This window comes from Colobus angolensis, unplaced genomic scaffold, assembly GCF_000951035.1.
Source record: "Colobus angolensis palliatus isolate OR3802 unplaced genomic scaffold, Cang.pa_1.0 Scaffold56, whole genome shotgun sequence".
NCBI lineage: Eukaryota > Metazoa > Chordata > Mammalia > Primates > Cercopithecidae > Colobus > Colobus angolensis.
In genome coordinates, this window is record NW_012119154.1 from 7,586,712 (window position 1) to 7,613,075 (window position 26,364).

At 38.0% G+C, this 26,364-nt stretch overlaps 1 long non-coding RNA gene and 1 pseudogene across 1 annotated transcript in view; one reads left to right on the forward strand and one right to left on the reverse strand.

Annotated features, from left to right (window-relative positions):
* Positions 1-4,873: 4,873 nt before the first annotated feature.
* On the forward strand, positions 4,874-9,240 carry LOC105525851 (annotated as a pseudogene).
* Positions 9,241-12,104: 2,864 nt separating this feature from the next.
* LOC105525803 overlaps positions 12,105-26,364 on the reverse strand; it is a 523,125-nt gene continuing 508,865 nt past the window's right edge. The window contains exons 3-4 of the long non-coding RNA XR_001003977.1: positions 15,744-15,797; positions 12,105-12,881 (exon numbers count right to left, since the gene is read on the reverse strand). This is a non-coding gene — a long non-coding RNA (uncharacterized LOC105525803). The remainder of the gene's footprint in view (positions 12,882-15,743; positions 15,798-26,364) is intronic.

A 26,364-nucleotide genomic window follows, 5' to 3' on the forward strand; every position in this document is an offset into this window, starting at 1 on the left:
TAATTAGTTTCAGCTGTAGGTTATGGTTGGCGATCATAAGATCAAGTTGGGGCTATCTGAGCTCATGATTTGTAGCTCACCAGCCAGGGAGAAGTCTTTTGAGAATTATAGTTTTATTTTCATAAACCCTGATGCTTAGGTCTCAATGATTTGCCCTGGGAGAAGATGACTGGGTTGCTGCTGTCTACCATCAATATCAAGGAGTGGTTCTACCCGGTTATATGCATAACTACCACTTATCTTGCATTTTACAGTTGTTATAATGCCTTCAAAGGTGCTGTCTGTTGCAAACCACACTACTGCCCTGGAGGTGGATCACATACCCATGTTACAGATGGAGACACTGAAGCTCAGAGGTATATGAGATTAGCTCAAGAACACTCAGCTGATGCCAGCCTACGTCTCAGGTTTTCTGACTCCACATGGGTGCACAGTCTCAGTCTTCTCTACGCTGCTGTAGTGGTTTATATTTCTGGCACCCTCATCTTCTCATACTAATCTGACAGAGTCAGACTCAAGGGAACTCACAACACACTTGAAGGAAGTGAGTCATTCTTCTTGGAGCAAGTTGACCAAAAAACATTTTACTTCAGACTATTTTCTTAGAGATACTCATGCCTAACCCCACCCCAGGGGCATGTTTCAGAAATATGAGGGAGGGTTATAGCTTGAAAAAGCCCCCTTCGTGATTGTTATACATTACTCTAGGGGCAGCTCTCCCTCCACTCAATGCTTTTGGCCTTTTAGGAGAACATGTTTCCCCAATTACTCAAAGGCCAGGTCCTTAGAGAAAAATGTACTGCTGCGCATAGTGATTTATATTGATTCTTCCAACAAGTTGTAGAGAAGATTCATTTATCTGTTGGATAGTTGGGAGTTTATGGGGATTCTTACATTTTACCAAAGAGTACCTTTTAATCACTGAATTCCATTATTCTGTTATTTTTACCTCATCTCTTTAGGAAGGTACTCTCTTGTTGACTAAGGCTGTTTGCCACTGTTTACAACATAAATATATTCTCATAATTACAAAAGGAAGTGTAGGTTCCAGAAACCATGGGTCAGTCTGAAAAGAAAACCCAGGTCCAGCTGGGGTACTGAAAGTTAGAAAGAATCTCAAACCTAGGCTTGCACCAGAGACAGGGGGCCAGCAAGGGAAACTGGAAGTCCCTCAAGTACTCCAGACATGTGTGAATTTCTGTGAGTCTCTGGGTTGGTGTCTGTTGAGACATTTCATGTCAGGGTTTAAAGTGACAGCTGGTGTTTGAAGTCTGAGTCCATGGACACAGCAAGGATAGGAGACATTGGCGAATTGGCCAGGGGACTCCTAATAGCCTTGACGAGAAGCCAGTCACAGTTTACATTATCGTTATTAAGAAAGTAAGTTGGGAGATCACCCCAGCTGGTGTTCTGGATTCTCAGTGGGTATTGAGTTTTACAGCCTCCAATCCCCATAGGCATTTGGCAACTAGATTTCTCAGAGATGCTTTTATCCATTTTGCTCACGGATAGCCTCGGTGAGATGGTGTGTATGAGGAATCATGGGGCTGCATTCTAAACACGGCAACCTTTACATGACCAATAAATACACCTGCTTGTCGGAGGCCAAAATTGGTCTCAGTGGATGTAATTGAAGTTGCTTTGTGTTTTGATTTTTCATCACCTTTTTTTTTTAAGTATAGCTAGCACTTACAGATAGTTTTAGTTGTATCTGACTTTGGGCCTTTAAGGGAGAGAAATGAGAAATAATTCAATTTTACTTTTGCTGCATAAATGAGAGCTGGAGCTTTGGGAATGAGTTAAGCAGTAATAACAGACAGCACTTGTTTCCTAAAAAGGCATTGCTGGAACAACAGTAACAACAAAACTATTGTAATGGAAGCCTGGGGTGAGTTTAAGAAAGTGCTATGCGGGTTTTAGAAGAGTTTTGTTACCTGTAGTTCGAATGAGCAGTAAAATAAAAAAACTCGCTTTTACTAATTCCTCAATCTGTATCTGTTGTTAACTGGGTTGTTCACAAAGACACATCTGTAACCGAGCCCTTTACTGCTCCATGTATGTACATCTGAATTCTGGCGAGCACATTTGCAGCACAACTTACTATCATTTTCAACAGAACCTTGTCTGGGCATAGAAAGAGGAGCAGAAATGTATTTTCATGAATAAATCCTAAAATGTCTTGCTTTGGTGACCCATCATCCAGAGATAACCTCTTCTCCCTCCGCTGCCTCATTTCGTACCAATAATAGGACCAGTCAGGTATGCTAATTCATCATCTTAGAACTCTACCCCAAGAGGTTAAAACTTACTGCGTCCTTTTTAAAAAAAGCCCCTAAATACTGAGAAGCAGAGCCATATCTCACCACACTGGCTTGAGAGAGAGAGGACATGGACTACAGCTTCTCATCTTCTTCCTCTAGATTATCTATTTATTGGTGTCTTACTCACGGGCCAGCAATACTGGTTTCCTTTTTCCTTTCTCCTGCAATCCAGCTGCTGAGATGGCTTCTCCCATTCATCTTCACTAATTAATTTATTTTTATAGTGTGATCTAGCTAGTTTTGCATTAGCCTTTCCAGAACATTGCCTTATTCTTTTCTAAGAGCAGCTATATTATTTCTTCTCAGGAACTTCTATGTTGTTAATTTTTCTATTCAAAAAGTTATGTTGAATATAATAGCTACTTTTTCATGTAATTCTGAGCAAATATGCAGGAGGAAGGTGAGGGTGTTGCATAGTTCTAAACGTGGGAATTCAGGTACTTTGGAATTCCTCAAATAGTCTGTATTTGCACCTGCTGTAATGCTGCTCTTCCCTCTGCAATATTGCCAACTCCTAGATTCACAGGGTCCCAGAGTCTAGAACTACATAGATTTGACAGAGGATTAGCAAGTTCTGAGAGGCACAGGGTGCAGGTAAGAGAAGTAACTATCATTAATAGTTTTTTCCATGCAATAAGATGGGAGATACCTTCCTACCATGTGGATTTCAACACCTTCAAAAGTTGCGTTTCTCAAGTCGCAAAGTGAACACAAATCACCTGGGGATATTATTAAAATGTAGATTTTGGTTCAGATCCTCGGTGATTCTAATGCTGGTATTCCAGGGACCACATTTGGAATAGTAAGGTCTAAAGTTTCATTGTCCAATATGGTATCTATTGCCACATGCAGCTATTAAGCACCTGAAGTGTAACTAGTTCAAATTCAGATGTTCTATAAATGTAAAATACAAGATTTCAAGGATTCATCTTAAAAAGCATGGATATAAAATTTCTCATGGATATTTTACAATGATGACATGTTGATAATAGTTTGGCTATGTTGAGCTTAATAAAATATATAATCAAATTCATTTTAGTTGCTTCTTTTAATTATTTAAAGCAGAACTACAAAATTTTAAATTACATTTTTTTATAATTGTAATCCAGTGCTTCTCAGATTTTACTGTGCTTACCAACTACCCAAGATTATTGTTAAAGCAGATTCTGATTGCTCATTTTATATTTCTATGAACACGACTGCTTTAATGCTCTTTTCCTTCCATTTCATTGGCTATTGATAGCATTTAGCATATTTTATAACAGTGGCTCTCAAGCTTTATTGTGATTAATAGTCACCTGGTTGGCTTGTTAAACCAATGATTGCTGTTCAACTCCCAGACTGTAATTGAGTAGTTCTGAATGAGGATCCAAGAATTAATATTCCTAACAAGGTCCCAGGTGACACTGATGCTGCTTCATGGACCACACTTAACAGTAGCAAAACCCTAAAACTCTTTCCTCTCTTGCCTGTTCAGTCGCACTTAGCATCTTCTGTCCCTCTGTTTTGCAGTATAGTCTGTGAACGTATTTTTTTATCTTCTGCTCTACTCACACCAATGTCCATTCATACTGTGGCAATGTCCATTCACCCTGTGACATTGTAAAGTCCCTGAAGGGAAACGTTGTACCTGTTTGTCTTGGTACCACCAAAGCACCTACTTCAACAATTAGCTTGTTAAATTGAAATAAATTAGATTTAATGAAGTAATTCACCTTTCTTCTTTATTCTCTTATTAGAAGTTCTGATGAGCACAAATATTAAAATGTTAATGAAAGAAAACAGGTATAAGGGTTGATCTGTCAATTAATCTATTGACTTACTAATTATTGGGTAAATTGTTTGCTTTCTGTTCTTTATTATTTTAACTCAATGCATATTTTTAAACACTGAAATGCTGATGATTAGGGCAATCAGTTAGCCTGGTTTCAGATGATAAGTTAATTGGAAGGTTACAACAACTCTATCAAGTACACCTAGGAAATTAAAGCTATGATGTCATGGTAGCCCAGAAGTAGGAGATAAGCCACCCTTTAAATTATGCTGATTAAAGCCTTACTGCCCCAAAAGTTCTCCTTAGACCAGTAGCATCAGCAGAGTGGAGGTAAGAGAAGTAACTATCACTAATAGCTTTTGCCGTGCAAGAAGATGAGAAATAACGTTCTACCACATGGATTTCAGTACCTTCAAAGGCAGTGTTTCTCAAATCTCAAAGTGTACACAAATCACCTGGGGATATTATTAAAATGTAGATTCTGACTCAGATCCTAGGTGATTCTGATGCTGGTAATCTGGGGACCACGTTTGGATTGATCCCTGAAACATTGTTACAAATGCATCATCTCAGGCAAAATACCTGAATATATCAATCAGAATCTGCTCTGAACAAAGATCTTGGGTAATTGGTAAGCACGTTAACATTTGAGAAGCCCTGGATAGAAAGTTAAGGGCAGAATCAGGTGCTATATAAGCCTGAGGTTGACTCTGGGCCTCTTTCCTCCCTTCCCTAAGAGAAGTGTCAGCATTTGGCCTAAGACAAGTCAGATGGCAGAATGGAGGAGGCAGATGCCCCACACAGATGGAAATCCATTGCACGGGGATATGCAGACCACAGCAGAGCTCCTCCCATCTGCAACAGCCTTGTTCACAACAGGACCAAATCTCTCAAAGATTTGTGGCTAGGAGAATTAAAAGAAAAAGAGACTCTTAATATGATGGTAAGGCTTTAGCTGTCAAGCAGCAGGATGCTGCTCCTCCTTGACAGCATGAAAGGAAGCTCAGCTCCACCAGCCTACCTGTCTGGGAGCCACCTGTCACGTAGGAGTAGGAAGCTGATTTACTGCCAGAATTCGGGCAAAGCTGCATCCCCTCTCTCCAAAATCATGGGGATGAGATAAGTAAAGTGTAGGACTGTGCTTGCCGGGATGATGCCATCATGTAAACATGTAAATATCTACCTTAATTCACCTTTTCTTTTCTTTTCTTTTTTTTTAATAAGAGGGAGGCATGTGAGGCAACTTCAATAAGTTGAAACCCTTGTTATTTTGAAAGATAGTTGTAATGGTGGCTCTGATATGTGAAAGTTAATATACTTGACATAATGCAATATTTGAGTGGTGGTGGTTTGGAGAGGAGTCCATTAAGTTAACCACACACTTTTTAAGTTATTGACCATAGAAACCCTGGGTCCTCCATTTGATGAGTGGAGATTACAGATCTCAGTCCAAATAGATATTCTTGAACATATCCTTTCAGAAATTGTTAAATGGGTTAAATATTCTTTTCTTCTGTAAGTCCTCTAATACTTTAATATGTATGTTTTCATATGTATTCATTCAACCAGTTGTATAAATAAACATTAATTGAGCAATGGCTATTTAGGCACAAATCTTGGGGCTAAGGAAATACATACGGACAGGCAACATCTTTGACCTTGAGCTATTATATCATGGTTCAGAGAGAATGACAAAAACATTAACAGGTAGCACAGAGCTGTCAGTGATAGGATAGAGGACGTACTGCCTAATGTGAATATAGGCATAACAGAAAATGATGATGACATTAATGTGTGTCTTATATTTATTACATGTCAAGAACTATGTTAAGTATTATCCATAACTAAACTCATTTATTTTTTATCATAACCACATAAAGTAAATATTACTATTCCCATTTCTTAGGGTCAAAGTAATAAAGCACAGAAAGGTTAAGTAGTTTGCTGAAAGTCACACAGCTAGAGTGGCAGGAATAGACAAACTTTAAAACTAAGGTAATATTGTTTGGAAATAAGATACTGAGGTCAAGAGATAGAAAATTAAATGCATAAAATTACATTAAAATGAACATTTACTAATGGCCTGCTATTACCAGGAACTGTGCTAGATCTGGAAAGTAACAAAGATGGACAAGACATTGTTTCACTAATCAGGAGTTCATCAATAGGACATATAGGCCGGGTGCCGTGGCTCACGCTTGGAATCCTAGCACTTTGGGAGGTCGAGGCAGGCAGATCACGAGGTCAAGAGATCGAGATCATCCTGGCCAAAATGGTAAAACCCCGTCTCTATTAAAAATACAAAAGTTAGCTGGACGTGGTGGCATATGCCTGTAGTCCCAGCTACTCAGGAGGCTGAGGCAGGAGAATCACTTGAACCCAAGAGGTGGAGGGTTGCAGTGAGCCGTGATCGTACCACTGCACTCCAGTATGTGACAGAGCAAGACTTCCACTCCCTGCCCCCAAAAAGAAAAACAAAAAGATATATAAACACACATAGGGATATATTGTGGTAAACTGTTCTAAGTTTGCTGATGCATGTATGTGCAAGGTACTGAGGACGTAAAAATAACGGAGTGATTGGCTCCATTCTGGATGTGGTCAAGGAAGACTTAGAGGAGGTGATATGTCAGCTGGGCTTTGAGTTGTGAATAGGAATTTGCCAGGTAGAGGCATTTCAGGGAAAGGAAACAACAGGTTAAAAGGAAAGCAAGGACATTAAAGAGCAAGGTAAGGGAGGTTTCTTTATATAATTCAGTTGAGTATCTACTCTATATAAGCAGCTGTAACACCTGGTATAGATGTAAAACAATGAAGAAAAAGAGTCCTTGGAGTCTGCAAGGAAGGTTACTATTCCTCATCTGTATGCCTGGCAAGGGTGCAATGGCAGCGTGTGGTTAGACACTGCACAAGGAATACAGTCTTCCATCTCTTGAACCTCCTGATCCTAGTAAAGTAGTGGTAACAGATTTGGAACAGGTAAGCACATAGAGAAAAAGAATAGAAGACAGAATTTCAGGGCACATAGGACTATAACAATAATTTAAAGATAAAAAATGTACAAGGAGTGGTACCAGATTGTTATGAATGAAGATACAACCCACTCTCTTGTAGAAGGAAAGCATGGGATAAGGTAACATGGTGCCCAATCCAGGAAAGTTTAGTGATGAGAACATTCCAATTAATGTAAATGGAATATCTGAATTGAGCCTCATACAGAAGACATCTAATGAATTGTAAAAGATATCCTCAACATTCTACATTACATGTCATAGGTTTCTTGTAAGTCATATCAACTAGAAGCTGAAACTCTAAAACCAGAATAAATAAATTCCCAGCAAGCAAGAAGAAACTGATCTTCATTCTTTTTATGATAAAATAAGAATTATGTTTACCTTATCATTCAGGCCTTGAGGAAGGACAGAGACAAATGTACAGACCAACTCTAGCAGCTTCCAAGACTCTAAGGCGATGCTGAATATCTGTATGAAATGTATTTTCTCTAGCTGTGGACATTCATATGTATATATATCTTTCTTTCTGATTTTGATTTTTACTCATATTTAATACCACATTATGATTGTTATGTATTTAGTGGAATGAAGCAATTCAAATAAACAGGCGCTGGGAGGGCTATGGGTGGCCACATGAAGTCAGGTGTCCTGGGATGTCGGTGAGGAAAGATCCTGGCTGGGCCCTGGCTAGGCTGACACCTGTGGGCGCTGCCACGGGAGGAGTCTGGGACTCGGTGAAGGTTGCCCCGGGAATGCGTCAGCTGGCACAAGACAGCTTGAGGGCCTGTCAGCCATAGAAGTGCCAGTCAGGTGTCACAGAAACAGCGTGGCCAGGGAACAAAACCTCAAGTTCAAGTGGAGAAGAGGAAGCTGAAAACTGAAATATTAATGCTAAACATGGGAGGACCTGAAACCCTCGGACATGTTCATGACTTCCTTCTGAGGCTCTTCTTGGACCAAGACCTCATGACATTTACTCTTCAAAATAAGTTGACACCATTCTTTTCCAAATGCAGAATCTCCAAGATTCAAGGGCAGTACCACAGAATTGGAGGTGGGTCTCCCATCAAGATGTGGATTTCCAAGCAAGGAGAAGGTATGGTGAAGCTGCTGGATGACTTGTCCCCCCACATAGCCCCTCACAAATACTTTATTGGATTTTGGCATTTCCATTCTTTACCAAAATAAGCAAATGAAGAGATGGAGAGAGATGACCTGGAAAGGGCTATTGCTTTCATGCAACATCCACAGTATGGTTGCTGTACCACAGGCAGCAGCTTAAATGCCATTTAAAGATCAGATAATAGAGTGGGACAGAAGCTTACAATGAAGTGGAGCACTACTGGCAGGTGGCCCACACATCATCTTCTCACCACTGCTTTGCTGACCACATTCTGAAAGAGCTGGACCATTTTCCACTGGAGAAGAGAAGTGAGTTGGCCATTCTCTTTTCTGCTCACTCACTGCCAATATCCGTGTTCAACAGAGGAGATCCCTATTCTTAGGAGTTGTGTGCCACTATCCAAAGAGTCATAGAAAGACTGGGTTACTGCAACCCTTACCAGCTGGTGTGAGAATCCAAGGTTGGTTCAATGCCCTGGTTGGATCTTCAAACAGATGAAATCTATCAGAGGGCTTTCTGAGAAGGGGAAGAAGAATGTCCTCTCAGTTTTGATAGCATTTACCAATGATAACACCAAAATGCTGTAGAAATTGGATATCAAGTACTCTCAAGTTTCAGACCATGAGTGTGGAGTTGAAAACCTCAGAAGAGGAGCCTCTTCATGAAAACCCAGTATTCTCTAAGGCCCTGGCTGACTTGGTGCACTCACCTATCCAGTTAAATGAGCTGTGTTCCGCAGAGTTGACTCTGAGTTGTCTGCTCTGTGTAAATCCTGTCTTCAGGGAGATTAAATTCTTCACCAATTCTAAATTGTCTGCACGGAGATCAGATTCTTCACCAAACAGCAGCTGTGACCCCCCAAAGGTGGACTGCACAGGATTAGGCACATGTCCAACCTCCATCTCCTGCCCATGTGGAGAGGCATGTTATTTAGAGATTAAGGAAGGAAGTTACCTTAGCATACGTACAGTCTTTGGGCACAAATTATGTGATTATGTGTTTTCTTGAGGATTGGACTACAGTGATGAATTTCTATTTTTATATAACTATACAGTGGACATTGATATTTCCTCTCTCTAGGTATAAATTACTAATTTGTAATGTTCAATAAGACATTCAATAAATAAGTGTAAAAATTTATCTTATGAGACATACACCTATTTTAAATACAGATTTGTATTTTATTGCCTAAAATCCTTCTGAAACGGTGTGGAGTCCCCTCTATGGTCTGTCAGTGTGAATGGGATCTGTTCAGTCTTGAGCATATAATTGTAGTTATTAAAATAAACATAGTTGAGTATTTGAAGTGAATTCAAAAAAGAAATGTTACTTAATCTTTCCCTAAGTCCGTGGGTTATAGAATGCCAGCAAGGCAATTTGGCTACCTACAACGACTGCCATTGCCAGTGAGGCCGCCATTCATTGGTCATTTGATATTTGTGTGTCTCTCACTTTCCTCAGTGTAAAATTGAATCAAGTACATATTTCAGAAGTACTCTGAAATTCCCTAGGCACCCAAGGCTAATAAATGTTACACATGCTTTGGTGGGTGTCTGTGGTTGCACAGGAAAGTGGTTCCTATCCTCAAGGACAGCACTGCTGGGAAACGGTAAGGATGGCGTTCATCCTTACATCTCCTTCAGGGACCATCACAAGCCTTTGCATCCAGCATTTTGTTTATCTTAGTTGAATGTCTCCTTTCTATACATTTCTTTTAAGATTTACTTTATGTGGTCAACTATAGTTTGTAAGCTTGAATTATTTCTTAATTTACTATTTTTTATTATAAAAATTGTCAGGGGAACCAGCCCCCAATATTTCAACATAGGTTCTTTTCTATTTTCCCTAAGTGTAGGCCAGTCTGAGAAATAAAGAGAAAGAGTACCAAAGAGAGAAATGTTACAGCTGGGCCTCTGGGGGTGACATCACCTATTGGTAGGTTCCGTGATGCCCACCTAAACCACAAAACCAGCAAATTTTTATTAGAGATTTCAGAAGGGGAGGGGGGTACAAACAGGGAGTAAGGCACAAAGATCACATGCTTCAAAGGGCAATAAAAGATCACAAGGGCAGAAGGACAGAGCAAGATCACAAGGCCAAGGTGAAATTAGAATTACTGATGAGGTTCCATGTCCTGCTGGGCACATGCTGTCTTGACAAACATCTTAACAGGAAACAGGGTTCGAGAGCAGAGCAGACAACTGGTTTGACTATAATTCACCAGGCTGGAATTTCCTAATCCTAGCAAGCCTGAGGGCACTACAGGAGACCAGGGCATATTTCATCCCTTATCTTCAACCACATAAGACAGACATTCCCAGCATGGCTGTTCATAGGCCTACCCCTGGGAATGCATTCCTTCCCCAGTGTTATTCCTTGCTGGGAAAAGAATTCAGTGATGTTTCTCCTATTTGCTTTCTGCAAGAAGGAAAATATGACTCTATTCTGCCTGGTCCCACAGGCAGTTAGACCTTATGGTTATCTCCCTTGTTCCCTGAAAATCGCTGTTATCCTGTTCTTTTTCAGAGTGCCCAGATTTCATATTGTTCAAACACACATGTTTTATGAACAATTTGTACAGATAATGCAATCATCACAGGGTCCTGAGGCAACATACATCCTCAGCTTATGAAGATGATGGGATTAAGAGATTAAAGTAAAGACAGGCATAGGAAATTATAAGAGTATTGATTGGGGAAGTGATAAATGTCCATGAAATCTTCCCAATTTATGTTCAGAGATTGCAGTAAAGACAGGAGTAAGAAATTATAAAAGTATTAATGTGGGGGAACTAATAAATGTCCATGAAATCTTCACAATTTATGTTCTTCTGCCACGGCTTCAGCCAGGCCCTCGGTTCAGGGTCCCTGACTTCCTGCAACAAAAAGTTATAGCAAAATAGGACATGTGAAAAATACGGAAAACAAAAATAACTGGTCTAATATAACACTGTTATCATGTTATTGCATTTCATACCCATCTTGTCCTGTAGATATTTTTAATGCCATTGTCACCTTGGATTTGTGAGTGAAAAGTTGTTATAAAAATGTAAAAATAATGTCATATCAGAATCTGATCTTCTATATTTGGATTTAAGCAGATTAAAAGATCTTTGATGAATCTATGAAGAATTTTTAATGATCACTTTCTCTTTCCTCCAAGCCCTAAAACTTTGTTCTTCAAAAAAGCACTTCTTTGATTTTTTATAAGCTAGTTTACAAAGTGGAAATATTTGTGAATTCATAAATCTTATATATTGAGAATTTGCTGTGTTAATAAATATTATCACATCAATTAATAAATAAACATATGAAAGTGGAGATATCACCAGGCTCAGTGGCTCATGCCTGTAATCCCAGCACTTTGAGACGGGGAGGTGGGCAGATCACTTGAGGTCAGGAGTTCAAAACGAGCCTGGCCAACATGGTGATACCCGATCTCTATCAAAAATCCCCCACCAAAAAAATTAGCTGGGTGTGATCTCAGCTACTCAGGAGGCTGAGGCAAAAGGATTGCTTGAACGGAGGAGGTGGAGTTTGCACTGAACTGAGATGTCACCACTGAACTCTAGCCTGGGCAACAGAATAAGATTCTATCTCAAAACCAAACAAACAAACAAAAAAAAGTGGATACATCATTGTGGCTAAAAATGTTTTAAGAGAAGACGTTTTCAAAATTGTTTAAATGTAATGGACATGTACAAATCGAAAACACAGCAAAATAATCAAAGTAGAGAGCAATGGCAGAAAAACAACTTAAAACAAACAATAGAAATTGTGCTTTAATAATATACGTTAAAGTTCCTGAGTCATTCTAGAGAGCAAGGAAGTTATTAATATAACTGATAGAAATATTCATTTTTATCAATGTACTTTTGGAAAGTTTACCTATAAACATTTATTCATCCAATTATGTGTTCATTTATTCAGTAACTTTTCAATAAGCGCCTTTGATGTGCCAGTCACCAACTGTTCTGAATACGTCAGAGAACAAGACAAATAATGCAATTGTCCTACATTTTCAGAGAAACAGCTAATAAATAAATAAACAAAGAAAATAATAACAGACTATGATAGATGATAATAAAAAGGAATTACAAAATGTGCTTATTAGGTAGTTACAACCACTTAAGTCACTCTAAAACTTAGTGGCTTAGAACAACTAGAAATTATTGAACACACAATACTAGGGTTTGGCAATTTGTCCTGGGCTCTGTGAGACAGTTCTGCTTATCTGGGCCAGGCTCAATGGAGTTTGGCCATATCTCATTCGTGCTTCCGCAGACAGCTGCGACATTGGTTTAGGGTTGGCAGGTCCAAAACAACTCAGCTGTGATGGCTCATCTGCGTTCCACATGGTTGTACATCCTCCAGCAAGCTACCTGGGACTTACTCATTTGGTGATGGTGCTGAAATCTCAAAAAAGAGGATGAAAGCTTGCCATGCCCCTTGAGGCCCAGACTTGAAACCCAATAGACTCCAGCTACTGATGGCAGAAGTTCCTAAGAATTGAGGTCATTTTTGCAGTTGACACATTAAGACAGAACACCCAGGACTAAGTTGATAATTGTGATGTTTGGAGTTTGGTTATAAAAGCAGCCAGCAAAGAAATCAGGAGAGGATGATGTTCTAGGAGTCTCTAGAGTAGAGCTAAAAATAAAATAAGTGAAACTAATGAAGTGAAACAGATACAAAGAGTACAGATAAGGAACTCAAAATTAATGATAACTTTTACAGGCTATAAAGGAGAAAAGAATATGAAGTACAAAATGTTGGAAAATTGTCCCAGAGTTTGCTAAAATTACCAACAAATAAAAATTCATTGGTCCTTCTGGTCTTTTATTTTTTCACCAAATCAACTGTATTAAAACTGTGAATAAGTTATGTTCTTGTATTTTACACTATTTATCAAAAATAAAGCTATATAATTACTCAAGGGAGAGGAGAGAATGTTCAAGAGTATCCAGGAGGAAAAAAAATATCAGTAGGAAAGAAAAAGCTTGTTTAATTTGATTGACTGCATCTGAATTTCACTGAAGAATTTAGAAATTTAAAAATATTAGACTACTCCAAAAGTTGCAATCTGTTACTTCCTTTCACATCTATTGTATATGTGTATGTATATATGTATATGTATGTGTATTTTTTCTATACATATATATGCATATAGGCATATCACATGTATATGTATATATGTTATATACATATAAAACCTTGCACTGTGTTCCTGGAAAAGCCACAGACGCTCAATGCCAGGCTGTGAAAGCAGCCGAAATGGGGGCTGCACCCTGCAAAGCCGCAAGAGCAGAGCTGCCCAAGGCTGTGGGAGCCCACCTCTTGCATCAGTGTGACCTGGATGTGAGACATGGAGTCAAAGGAGATCATTTTGGAACTTTAAGGTTTAATGACTGCCCTGTTGGGTTTTGGAACTGCGTGGGGCCTTTAGCCCCTGCATTTTGGCCAATTTCTTCCATTTCAAACAGGTGTATTTACCCAAAGCCTGTAACCCCATTGTACCTAGGAAGTAACTAAAGTTCTTTTGATTTTACAGGCTCATAGGCTGTAAAGTTGTGCAATGTTTCACCTTGGCTACATCTTTCTAAATTTCTCACTGACACATTGCCATGTCTACATAGGCTCAAACTTTAACTGACCCAGAAACTCAACAGAAATGCCAAAGACAATCACGTAAAAGTTTTCTTAATGTTAACCTACCTTCTAAAAGACATTTTTTTTCAAAATAGCAGAATCTAAAGGTAAATAATTACTTACAAGGCAGGGACTTGCCTTGTCTCCAATGAGACTTTGGACTTTTGAGTTAATACTGAAATGAGTTAAGACTTCAAGGGACTGTTGGTTGGAAGGGCATGATTGTGTTTTGAAATGTGAGGACATGAGATTTAGGAGGGGCCAGGGGCAGAATGATATGGTTTGGCTGTGTCCCCACACAAATCTCATCTTGAATTATAGTACCCATAATCCCCATGGGATTATGTCATGGGAGGGACCTGGTGGCAGGTAATTGAATCAGGGGGTGGTTACCCTCATGTGGTTCTCACGATAGTGAGTGAGTTCTCACGAGATTTGATGGTTTTATAAGAGGCTTTTCCTTATAAACTTCTCTCTCTTCTGCCACCAAGTGAAGGACTTGTTTGCTTCCCCTTCCACCATGATTGTGCCTTTCCTGAGGCCTCCCCAGCCATGTGGAACTGTGAGTCAATTAAACTTCTTTCCTTTATAAATTACTCAGTCTTGGATATTTCTTCACAGCAGTGTGAGAACGTACTAATAAATATGCATATGTATTTATGCATATGTATGTTTAAAATATCTATTTCTATACACATATATGCATAACACATATATATGTATATGTGTGTATATCCCTTTAATTGAATACAATTCATTTTGGGAAATGTACAATTACTTTTTTCTAGCCTTCAGCTGGTCGACTTTATTCCACTTTCCATTGTGATTTGTTGTTGGTGGTGTGACCTATTGCAGACTGCTTTCAGAAGTTTGATCACTGGTGTTACTCAAGCATTATGACTGAACCCAGAATGATGTGTTCTGTGGCGTTAGACATCCAATATGATAAATAGCTCTGTGCTCTCAAAGAGAAAGAAACATTTCAATCCAATATAAATGAAGAGACCCTGGCCTTGCCTGATTTTCTAGACAAACAGAGTTTGCTTTCTAGCTCTGATGAAAGGGCAAATTTTGAAATGGAATTAAGAAGCTCACATACACACCTGAGTCAGACTCATACCCATGCATCAGTGATTTAACCATAATGGAGTTCCTGTTGTTTATACTGCCTGTTCACATACAAGGTAAACTCAGTTTATTCTAAACACTCTGTGTCAGAAAGAATGAAACAAATGTATAGACCTGAACTCTATGGCCCAAAATAGTTCCTCCTGTCTTCTAAAAGATAAAGATGTAGATTACTTGTTTAATGGATAGTTCATCTCCTGTCACAACTGAAACGAAGGAAAAGTAACTCCATTTCTCTGACAATTTATGTCTATAATATTGTGCTCAAATAGTCAAAGCTTCTCTTTTAAGCATCATATGAATTTTCATGAAGATACTCATGAAGTTATTATTTGAATAAACAAATAATTGAATAATTTAGCACTTCCCAATGTGTTATGATATATTTGTTTATTATATGCTCCATGAACAAAATAAAGTTTCCATCATTAGAAAAACCTGAGAATTTCTGTATAATACACATCGGCATAATAAAAGTTTTAAGAAATTCCTTATTAAAGAAATCTGATAACTATTGTATGTTAGAATGTTTACATGCTTTTTGAACATAGAGCTCTATTATTTCCATAAAATATCATTGTGATTGTGTGTATTACTTGGTGGTCTGCAGAAAACAACTGGAAAATTCTGAGTTCTATTTTTTTTTCTTTTCCTGAACCAAACACTAGCTATCCAGGAAAAGGCCAAGTCGTGAAAGAATTACCGGAAATGTGTGTGTGCCTCCACGCCGTTTACCTGAGCAGAAGTACCTGTCAGATCCACAAAGTCCTTAATAGTCCTAGAATAAAACTACAGAAAACCATGATTATGGAGGCAAAGAGTACAATGCAAAGAGAGCATCTGGGGATCATGGAAATACAGAGAGAGGCAAGATGCTGTTTTAAAAGCCTGAAAAAATAACACTACAGAGATGCAGTGCCGCTTAATGGCCCAGAGGCAGGATCTTTCGATCATGTTGCAAAATCTGCAAGACATGTCTCTGACACCCCCAAGATTTGTGACCTCTGCCAAGTTATTTAACTTCCTTGAGCCTCATTTTCCAGATCTGCAAAATGGAGTGAATCTGATACCCAATTCAAAGGACTGCTGTGAGGATTAAATTATGACAATAACATCTGACATATAAGAAGAACTCAATAAATATTAGCTATTATTTAGAAGAAAGAAATAAATAACTTTTTGTTTCACTTAGGGTAGATTTTGGTATCTGTGTTTATTTTGTTTGAGACTTGTTGACAAGGAAAGCTAGAAGGGAACTTAAGAGCATCTGGTTAATTCCCATTATTTTATATATAAATAAACTGAGACCCAGAGTGACTGGGCTGGAGGCATTTAGGTTTGATACATTTTACTTCCCATTCATGGGATTATAGTAATTTAAATGACTCAGAAGAAATTATCATGCATAAAATTAACATTTTCCTTTTGAGCACATATTGACTTTCCCTTTTAGTTCCCAAATATCCTAAATATTTCTCAAATATAGTTCTGAAATCAGACATTCCATTTTTTTCCTGCACTTATTGGTAATGCTTTAAGCATTTTGCCAATTAGCTTGGATGTCAATTTGAATTGAATATTATTGTAAGGGAGACTCTTTCTATTATCATTGCAGAAGAGTTTTCACTGGGAATGGATGCTAGTTATTTCAGCTAATCTAGACTGGGTATCTGGATCTGTCATCTGTGTTCCATAATACCTCTTCTCTAATTCTTGTTCTTTAACTTTCTCTGTCAAATTCTAGGACACTGCTCCTGTTTGTCTCCTATTGCAGTGATGCAATTTTCTGTGGTATCAAGTTACTATTCTACATCCCCAGTCTCATTTTAAATTCAGTTCTCAGGTTTTCTTTACTTTGTACAGATTTCTGACAACAGCTTATTTATAACAACTTGGCTTCATAAATATATGAATCTTTTCTTTTTAACGTTCTGAGAACAAATTTTTCTAGTTTTCTCCCTTTTTCTTCTGCAGCTCTTTTGTTAACTTTTCTTCTGTTTTTATTGCTAATTTTATTGCTTTGAGTCAGAGAAAATGTCCTTCACATATCCTAGATCTTGTAATTGTTTGAGACCTCATACATAGCTGATGTATGTTCATGTTTTAATAAATTTTCAAATTATTTTATGGAGCATGCAGAAAGCACTATTCAACCACTATGTGATTATTATTGGCTACCTTATTAGAAAGTTTAGTAGATTTACTTTTTTTAAGCATTTTTGAGAGATTGAGATTTACAAGATTAAAACTACCATGATTATAAATGTGTCCCATATTTTTATTTTTTCTTATATATTTTTCTTAACTGTCATATAACTATGCAGTCTACTTTTTATTGAAGTAAATAGCCACTCTTTCTTTTGCATGATATATTTATTTAAAGCTTACACTTTGTGATGTTCATGTTGAAACCACTTTCTTATCTTACCATTTTCTAATCCTTTAAAGGTAAAATTTGAGGGTCAGATGTGTCCTTTTTAAGCAATGTGTAGTGACATTTGTCTGATGAAGTGAGGTCACATAGTACTGAGGAGTCTGTCATTGGCTGGTGGCTCACTTTCACCTTTACACCCACAAGTTCTCACTGACACCCACTCATTACTTTAAATGATTGTCTTTTGCAAACTAGACCTTCTGAATATCATTTCTTGGCAAGTTGCATAGGAGTCTAGCCAATTAATGAGTAAGAAAAATTTCCTTTCCATCAAGTCTTAAGATAATAGGTTTTTGAAGTCTGTTCTATCTAAAAAGTAGCTTTTAAGAAAGGTGTTGATATAAACATAATGAATTAATCTATCAAATTTCTTATTAAATGTGCTAGATACTGCTGAATATACTGAAAAAAATATGAAAAACCTTTGTGAAAATTTATCCTTGTGACCGCATACAAATCCTTTGTGTCATCTGAGGCTTACTTACTGCATCTGTACAATGAAACATTGGCCTATCTTAGCCATAACGTCCCCTGCCCTACTCAGAGGTTTTGCAACTCTGTAAACTCTAAATATAAGGCAGATCCAAGAACTCAATTAGGATACAAGTATTTGGGGGAAGATGCATAAACTTTCAGAAACATGCTTTAGAATTTAGTATGGCTTACCAATAAAATAAGTGAGAAATGGTTTGAATAAATGATGATACTCTGTTAAACTCTGTATTACAGTGTACTTCATTGGATTTTTTAATGATGCAAAACTTCCAATGTGATGAGCCAATAACTCAAGATTTTTTTTCAGATAAAATATGTATTTTCATGTTCTAATCAGTTGCTTATGCATTTATCCATTCATGATTATTTACTTAAGTAAAACTGCAAGGTAGATGCTCTGTGGTGATATAAAAATGGAAACATGAGTCCCTGGAGACGTTTGTTTGATAACTGTCACTAAGATTTGGTTTCTCTGATGCCAAAGAAAAGAATTTTGATTTTGGCCCTAACCAAGAGATATTTCATTAGCCACCAGTTTTATAGGGCACTGTAGGTGTTAGGTCAAAAATATGATATATGTATTTAATATAATATAGTTCTTTTTATCTTCAAGAGAAATATATAATGTTCAGCATAACTAATAAAGAAGTTCTTTTGTTGTTGTCGTGGTCGTCATTGTTGTTGTGGTTCTTTTGGAATAATACCTTGAGGAACATGTGCTCCATGGGAAAGTTTTGGGGATATGATGTGCCTGGTGGGTCTGTAAGGTGGAGTTGAGTTGACCACCCCCTCTGGCCAAATGTTGAAGAGCTTTTTTTTATTTAAACAAACAAACCAACAGTACCATGAAACGGTTGTTGAAGCTAAATGGAAATGACTTTGGAATGATACCTTCTTTCAATGATTTGTACCATAGTGTCCCATGACTACGAACTAAGAGTTTAATGAAAACATAGAGTTAGATTTGTGGTAAACTTATGCAAAATTTCTTCTCTGAGTGGGTCACTAATTATTTGATAGGAAAGCAGGTTAATACCACATTTTTCTTGCTGTGTGTACAAAACAGGTTAGAATAAGTGCAAAAATGCCTACCGTACCCTTTCACACTGGCCCTCAAAATAATTCTGAATAACATAATAGAAAGACAGAAGTTATTTTTTAAATATTTTAGATTCTAGGGTAATGCTGAATTAACTTTGTCCTTTCAATGTTTCCGTCCACGATGCCAATCCGTAGATATGATTTTGGCCCACAAGCTCCATACAGTTCTGCTTTGCAGCTGCAAAGTAGATGAGGGGCCAGGAGGGGGAGTAGAAGTTAAAATATTGCAGACAGAGCTACCCTAAAATTCATGATGAAATGATTAATGCTGATAACAGATGGAGAAGTAAACCGGGCCAGCCAGAAAACACCACCAACTGCTACCTAAGGACAAAGAATAAGGACTTCCAAAATGACAAACAGAACAGTAATTGAAAAAAATCACATGTGCAATTATTAAAAAGGGGAAACTGTAGTAGGAGACAAACCATTTCTCAAATATAAATGCAAATGGTGGTTGTATATGTTTCAGCCAGACAATGGTGCTGCAATGTATCACTGTCATGAAAGAACAGTGAGGCTTAGGCTAAGTTTGCGTGTTGATTTTCCACGAAATCCACAAAAACAGGCTATAGTTTTCAAGTAAATAGCTCTCCTATGGTAAAATACTAATGCTCTTCTTGCATACCTTTTCTTTTCTTTCTCTCAGGAAGCACAAGATAGATCCAGGTAGCCTTGCTGATGAGTGTCAGATATTTTAAGCTTACTTTATTATTTTTTATTTCTACCAAGAGTAAGGCATGAGGGAATAGTGCTCTATATGATGATATCTGCTCTATTCTGAACAAAAGTGCCTTTAAATCCCCCAAGCCTGGTCTCAAAATACTCTCCTATGTAAAATACCAAGGGAAAAAGAAAACCCTGGGGACAAATAAAGGATGAACCAGATGATGACATTTTTTCTTTTGATATTTTTTCCCTTTCTAAGGTTACATATGCTTGTGTTCACTGTCCATTACAAATATGCTTTGTCCTTTAACTAAATGAGTCAGAATGCCACCTGGGTGTGCCACTTCCTCACAATTATGCTGTAAATATGTTGATTTATGCAAAAAATTATGCATCTTATGTTATGTAAATGTGGCTATAAACTTAATGTAGACCATTCTCCAGAAAGAAATTTTAAACATTCCTTGTAAAAGTTATCATACAGTTATCAAACTTTTTTGTTTCTCCACAAATGTATGTAAACATTGAAACTCTTAACCAGCCTGGTACATACTCAATGCTATTGACTTTGTTTCTTGTTATTCCTCTTTCCACCTCAGGCAGCAGACAGGAAAAGAAAAAAAAAAAAAAATACAAAAGGAATCCATGGAGATAAGAATTGTATTGTTATTATAATGTTAACATTTATATAATATTTTGGAATGGTGGCTTTTATGGCAAGTTTTATGCATCGTCAGTTAATCAATCCTATTAGAGGAAACAGTACAAAGGGTAAAGTGATCAGGAATCTCAACTGCTGCTCTCCACCTTTTCCCTCAACGTTTCCCCACACTGTCTGAGATCATTGTTGCTGTATGGATAATACAGCCCATGATTAGAAAAAAAAAACCATTCATCTTGACTGCAAAGTAGTATAGGGTTAGTTTCCAAAAACTTGAAAAATATGAAAAAAAGAAGCATACATTTTTGCCAGTTCTCCCTCTTACTGAATTTGTTGCTTACCTCAAGCATAAGTTTCCTCATTTGCATAAGAGGGATATGAATGTTTTGAAAATTCAGCAGGTGAAACATTTCAGCATATTTAGTTTGGGCCCTGGCACAGAGTAACTTTTGTAGCTGCTATTTGACTTAATGTCTACAGAAAAATTCAGTATCACTGCCCAAAATGGTTATTCCTTAAAATGTCTTTGTTTTATTATAAAAGTGGTAAAATCTTGTGACAGAAAAATTGGTAAGTGGAGAATATTACAAAAATAGTTCCCAGTTATATTTTCCATAACACATATAATTTTGGGGTACTTTTCCTAGTTGTTTTCTTTTTTAATCTCATGGTGTTTCATTTTGTCTTGGTAATCATTCTGTACACACAATTTGGCATACTCCATTTTTGTACTGTTTTTCATATTCTTTCATAACCATGAAATTTTAATACCCACAGAAAACTTTATGTAAGAAAAATGTATTTAATTATTTTAAATTGCCTTATTTACAAAATTTAAGAAATTTTTTTAAAGCAAAATACACTTGCAACAATTATCCTTAGGCAGCTATTAAGTAAGTTTATTGATTACACTATGTATGGGTGATATTAATTCACATCCTTGCCACATAATTGTTTTTTTTGTTTATCATCTTTTCAGCATGAAGGGATTACTAAAGTACCTAGCATTCAAAATATGCTACATTTGAATTACTTCTCAGCTAGAGTAAATGCAGTATACTAAAAAGATAGCACAAAGCCCTGGATACACTAACAAATGCGTTGTATGTGGAAATGATAGATTTTTTTCTGGAAGTAAATTACTCATCTCCCTGGATCTCTCTGAAAATATTAGCCAAGCAAAAATAGTTGCTGAGGACACAGTACATTTTACAGTACATTTTTTCCCCTGGCAAAATATTTTGAGAAATTTGATAGTCAAAGAAATTTTTATTTCTCCTCCCATTCTTATTAAACATTATTCATAGAAAAAATTTCATTATCTAAGTTCCATGGACCACACTGGAGTTTCATGGATGGACATTGGGAGTTTCATATGTTGCTTAAAATTGTGCACCAAATCTAGAATTTTCGAACCTTTCTAAATTGGTCTTGGGAGAGGGGCTTTACTTTTTTCATAGCATCTAGTGCTGGACATAATGATGTCAAAGTTTCCTTCCAACTATAAAGAAATGTGTTTTTGATGGTCTGCTGATATGACGGTCTGAATGTCTCCCAAAACTCATGTGTTAAAACCGAATCCCTGTTGTGATGGTATTACGAGGTGGGGGCCTTTTGGGAAGTGATTAAGTCATGAGGGCTTATGAATGTATTCGTGCCTTATAAAAGGACTTGCGGGAACTAGCAAAGATCCTTTTTACCCTCTGCCTTGTCATATAGGGGACACATCAACAAGGCTCTCATCAGACAGCAAATGCCTGTGCCTTGATCTTGTACTTCCCATCCTTCGCAACTGTGAGAAATACATTTCTGTTCTTTATAAATTACCCAGTCTGTGTATTCCGTTACAGAAGCACAAATGGACTAAGAAATTGGTGCTGAGAAGTGGGGTGTTGCTATAACAAATACCTAAAAATGTGGAAGCAGCTTTGAACTGGGTAATGGGTAGAGGCTGAAGCAATTTTGAAGGTCATGTTTGAAAACATCTAGAATGCCATGGAGCATTAAGGGTAACTCTGGTGAGGCTTAGAAGAAAAGGATAGATACGGAGAAAGCCTCCGTCTTAGAGATTATCTAAGTGGTTGCGAACAGAATGTTTGTAGAAGTATGGACAGTGAAGGCCGTTTGAATGAGGTCTTAGGTGGAAATGAGGACTGTGTGACTGAAAACTGAAGGAAAGGTCATCCTTGTTTCAAAGTGGCAAAGACCATGGCTGAATTATGTTTGTGTCACAGTACTCTGTGGAAGGCAGAATTTAATTTAATTTTATTTTTTTTTTTGAGACGGAGTCTTGCTCTGTCACCCGGGCTGGAGTGCAGTGGCCGGATCTCAGCTCACTGCAAGCTCCGCCTCCCGGGTTTACGCCATTTTCCTGCCTCAGCCTCCCGAGTAGCTGGGACTACAGGCGCCCGCCACCTCGCCCGGCTAGTTTTTTGTATTTTTTAGTAGAGACGGGGTTTCACCGTGTTAGCCAGGATGGTCTCGATCTCCTGACCTCGTGATCCGCCCGTCTCGGCCTCCCAAAGTGCTGGGATTACAGGCTTGAGCCACCGCGCCCGGCCGGAAGGCAGAATTTAAGAGCAATGAACTAGGATATTTAGCTGAAGAAATCTCTAAGCGAAGTGTTTAGGATATTAAATGGTGTCTCCTAAACTACTTATAGTAAAATACAAGAAGAAAGAAATGAGTGAAAGACTGAATTAATAATCAAAGAGGAAGCAGAACATAAAAGATCTGGGAAATTCTTAGCTTGACTATGTAAAGAATAAAAAAGCATATTTAGGAGAGAAAACTAAGGATGTAGCCAACAGTCCCTTTGATAAGAAGATTAGTATGGATTGAAGGAAGCCAGATGCTATTAATCAAGACTGTGGGAGAATGACCCTGAAGGCATTTTGGAGATCTTCCAGGCTGCCTTGCCATCACAGGCCCAGAGTCAGAACATTGAGGGCAGAATGGTTTCAAGGAAGAGACCCAGGTCACTAAAGAGTCCCAGGGTGCCTGTGGGACTGCAGGGCTCACTGCCCAGGCTGCCTCAAGTCTCTGCTGCCTGCATTCTGGTGTAGCACTCTTTGGCTGCTCCAGATGTGACTCAGGTGGGCTCAGGTGCAGTTTGGGCCACCACCGCAGACGGCATGAGTTGTAAAGCTTGATGGTGTCCACCTGATACTAAATCTGCTGGCACACAGAGTGAACAAGCATTGGATGTACCTTTAGTGTCATCCATATCTAATTTAAATGAGAGTCTGGAGAGAAAACTTTTGAGTGAATGCTAGAATTAGTTAAGAACTTTGGGTTGTTGATATGAAATAAAAATATATTTTCCGTGTGGGAAAGACATAAATGTTGGGGCCAGGGCAGAATGCTATGGTATGAGTGTCCCCCTAAATTTACATGTTGAAACTTCATCTCCACTGTAATTAAGAGGTGGGGCCTTTTGGGGAATGATTAAGTCAGGAGGGCTCCACCCTCATGAATGCATTAGTACCTCATAAAAGGGCTCAAGGGGACTAGCCTAGGTCCTTTCTGCCCTTTTGTCTTCTGCCACGTGAGAACACAGCTCGAAGGCCCTCAGCAGACACCAAACGCCAATGCCTCGATCTTGGACTTCTCTGCCTCCAGAACTGTGAGAAATAAATCTCTGTCCTCTGTAAGTTACTCAGTCTGTGGTATTCTCTTATAGCAGCACGATAATTGGAATAAGACACCTGGCTCACCCTGTGTTTGGAAATACGTGCTCCCATGTGGAGACCAGTCCTAGCTCACCCACTTCCCTCTAAAATAGCTTAACATTGACAGGGCTGCAGAGAAATAATCTGAATGTGGAAATTGCAGGTGGTGGGAGATCCTTGACATTTTGAAGACATAAATTAGACAGGTTTGACATGGGGTGCTAGAAACAAACAAACAAACAAGCACACAAAACATAAACCAAACTCTTTCCCCAGCAGCAGAACACCCAGGCCACAAGTTGTTGTTCCATTTTTCCTTCCCCAGACTAAAAATAATGGTCCTATTTGGAGGGATTCACAGCTTTTAAAAAGATAATGTGCCCAGTTATTCTAACGTTCTATTTTCTTCTTTATAACCAGTAAAAAGGCTTATAACATTCTAACATCCAGAAATTGGGACCAAATCAATAAATTGTAAACACTTCATAATTCTTTTCCCTTATTCCTTTTCACAAATAATATCTGCACAAATAAGTACAATCTTACTAATGCTTTTCTTCCTTTTCCATTTTATACTTTTAAAATGTTTAAATTTCTATGATAGTCACTGAAAAATGTTTTCTAAAAGTCAGAGAAGCTGCACTACATTTCTAGAATATAAAATCAGATCTGGAGATTACCAATTTTTGTTTCAGTGCCTAAATTTTTCAAAACTGTATAAAAGGGAACCAACATATGCATGCTAGTGGTGTACCAGAAACTGAGCTAAGAGGATTACTTAGATTATTTCATGTGATCCTCACAGCAACTTGAAGTTGCTATTTTCAACTTATTTTATTTATGAGGAAGCACGCCCTAGGATATTAGGTAACTTGTCAGAAATCCCAAAGCTGGTATACAGATGTATTAGTCCATTTGGGTTGCTGTAATAAAAATATTGTCAACTGGGAGGTTTGAACAACGCACATTTATTTATCAAGAGTTCTGGAGGTTGGGAAATCCAAGGTCAAAGCACTGGCAGATTTGGTGTCTTGTTAGGGCCCATTCCTCGTAAATGACACCTTGCTGCATCCACACATGATGGAAAAGGGAAAGAGAGCTTTCTAGGATTTTTTTAAATTAAGGGCACTAATCCCATTTAGGAAGGCTCTACACTCATGAGCTAATCATTTCCCAAATGCCCCACTTCCTAATACCATCACATTGGGGGTTAGAAGTTCAACACATAAATTTTGAGAGGACACAAACATCCTGTCAATAACAATGGCAAAAATGAGAGTTACATCAAGCGTTTTCCTATTTCATCATCATTCTAAACCTTACTTTTTTATTACAGGGACTAAAGATTCTTTCATAATCACATGTCAGAAAATGAATATGACAGTATGCTTCATTGGAATAAAACTGGCAGAGAATAGCGTGATTATGCTGTGGTTTCTATTTGAGACTGGAAAGATATTGCTGAGAATAAGCCATTTTGATCAATACAATATTGGGGGGATGGTGTGAAGAGCAGAAGCAATTGACTTGAAGGTCTACAATGCAATGAATTTGCCACCTAATTAAGGATGCTTCCACTATGCAAATTATTAATCTAAGAGAATCGCATCATTAATATTTGAGCCATATTTATTCATTAGGCAAAATGGATCTACTTAGATACAATACTTATTGTTACTTCAAATGTAGATGTAGCAATGCTTTCATTTACCTCAAACTTCTCTCCACACTGACAACTCATTCAATATTAACGATTCTCCCACAAATTTGCTTATGGGTGCTTTCAGCTGTTGGGGGGTCAACTGAGACACAAAGCTTTAGTGAACACTGGTATGCCATTTCCTCCATTACAGTGAACAAATGAGAAGCTTTGTCTGAGACACTTTACTAAATGTGCTCGGTAGTGAGCTCTACATTATAATACACTGAGCATGTGGCTACTTTTGGTTTAGAAAAGAGCCCTATCAGAGTTGGTGGCTAACCTCAGTAGCTTTCACAGTGGTGCTGTAATATCACAAGGGCTCAGGATAGCCTGGCAAGACATTTGCTTTCGCCAGTGCTAAATTAAGGGCTCCTGTTCTTATTTTTATTGAGTGTTAGGGAAATAAAAAGATACACATCTTATTTTCTTCTTTCCTTTCTCCATTCTGTCTCCCCTCTTTCACTTCCTTCTTCCCCACAATCTAAACCTAAACCTATTCTCATGCTTGCTCTTTCTCTCCTTCCTTCTTTCCTTCCTTCCTTCCTTCTTTCTTCCTTTCCCTTTCTCTTTCTCTTCCTCTTCCTTCCTTCCTTCCTTCTTTCTTCCTTTCCCTTTCTCTTTCT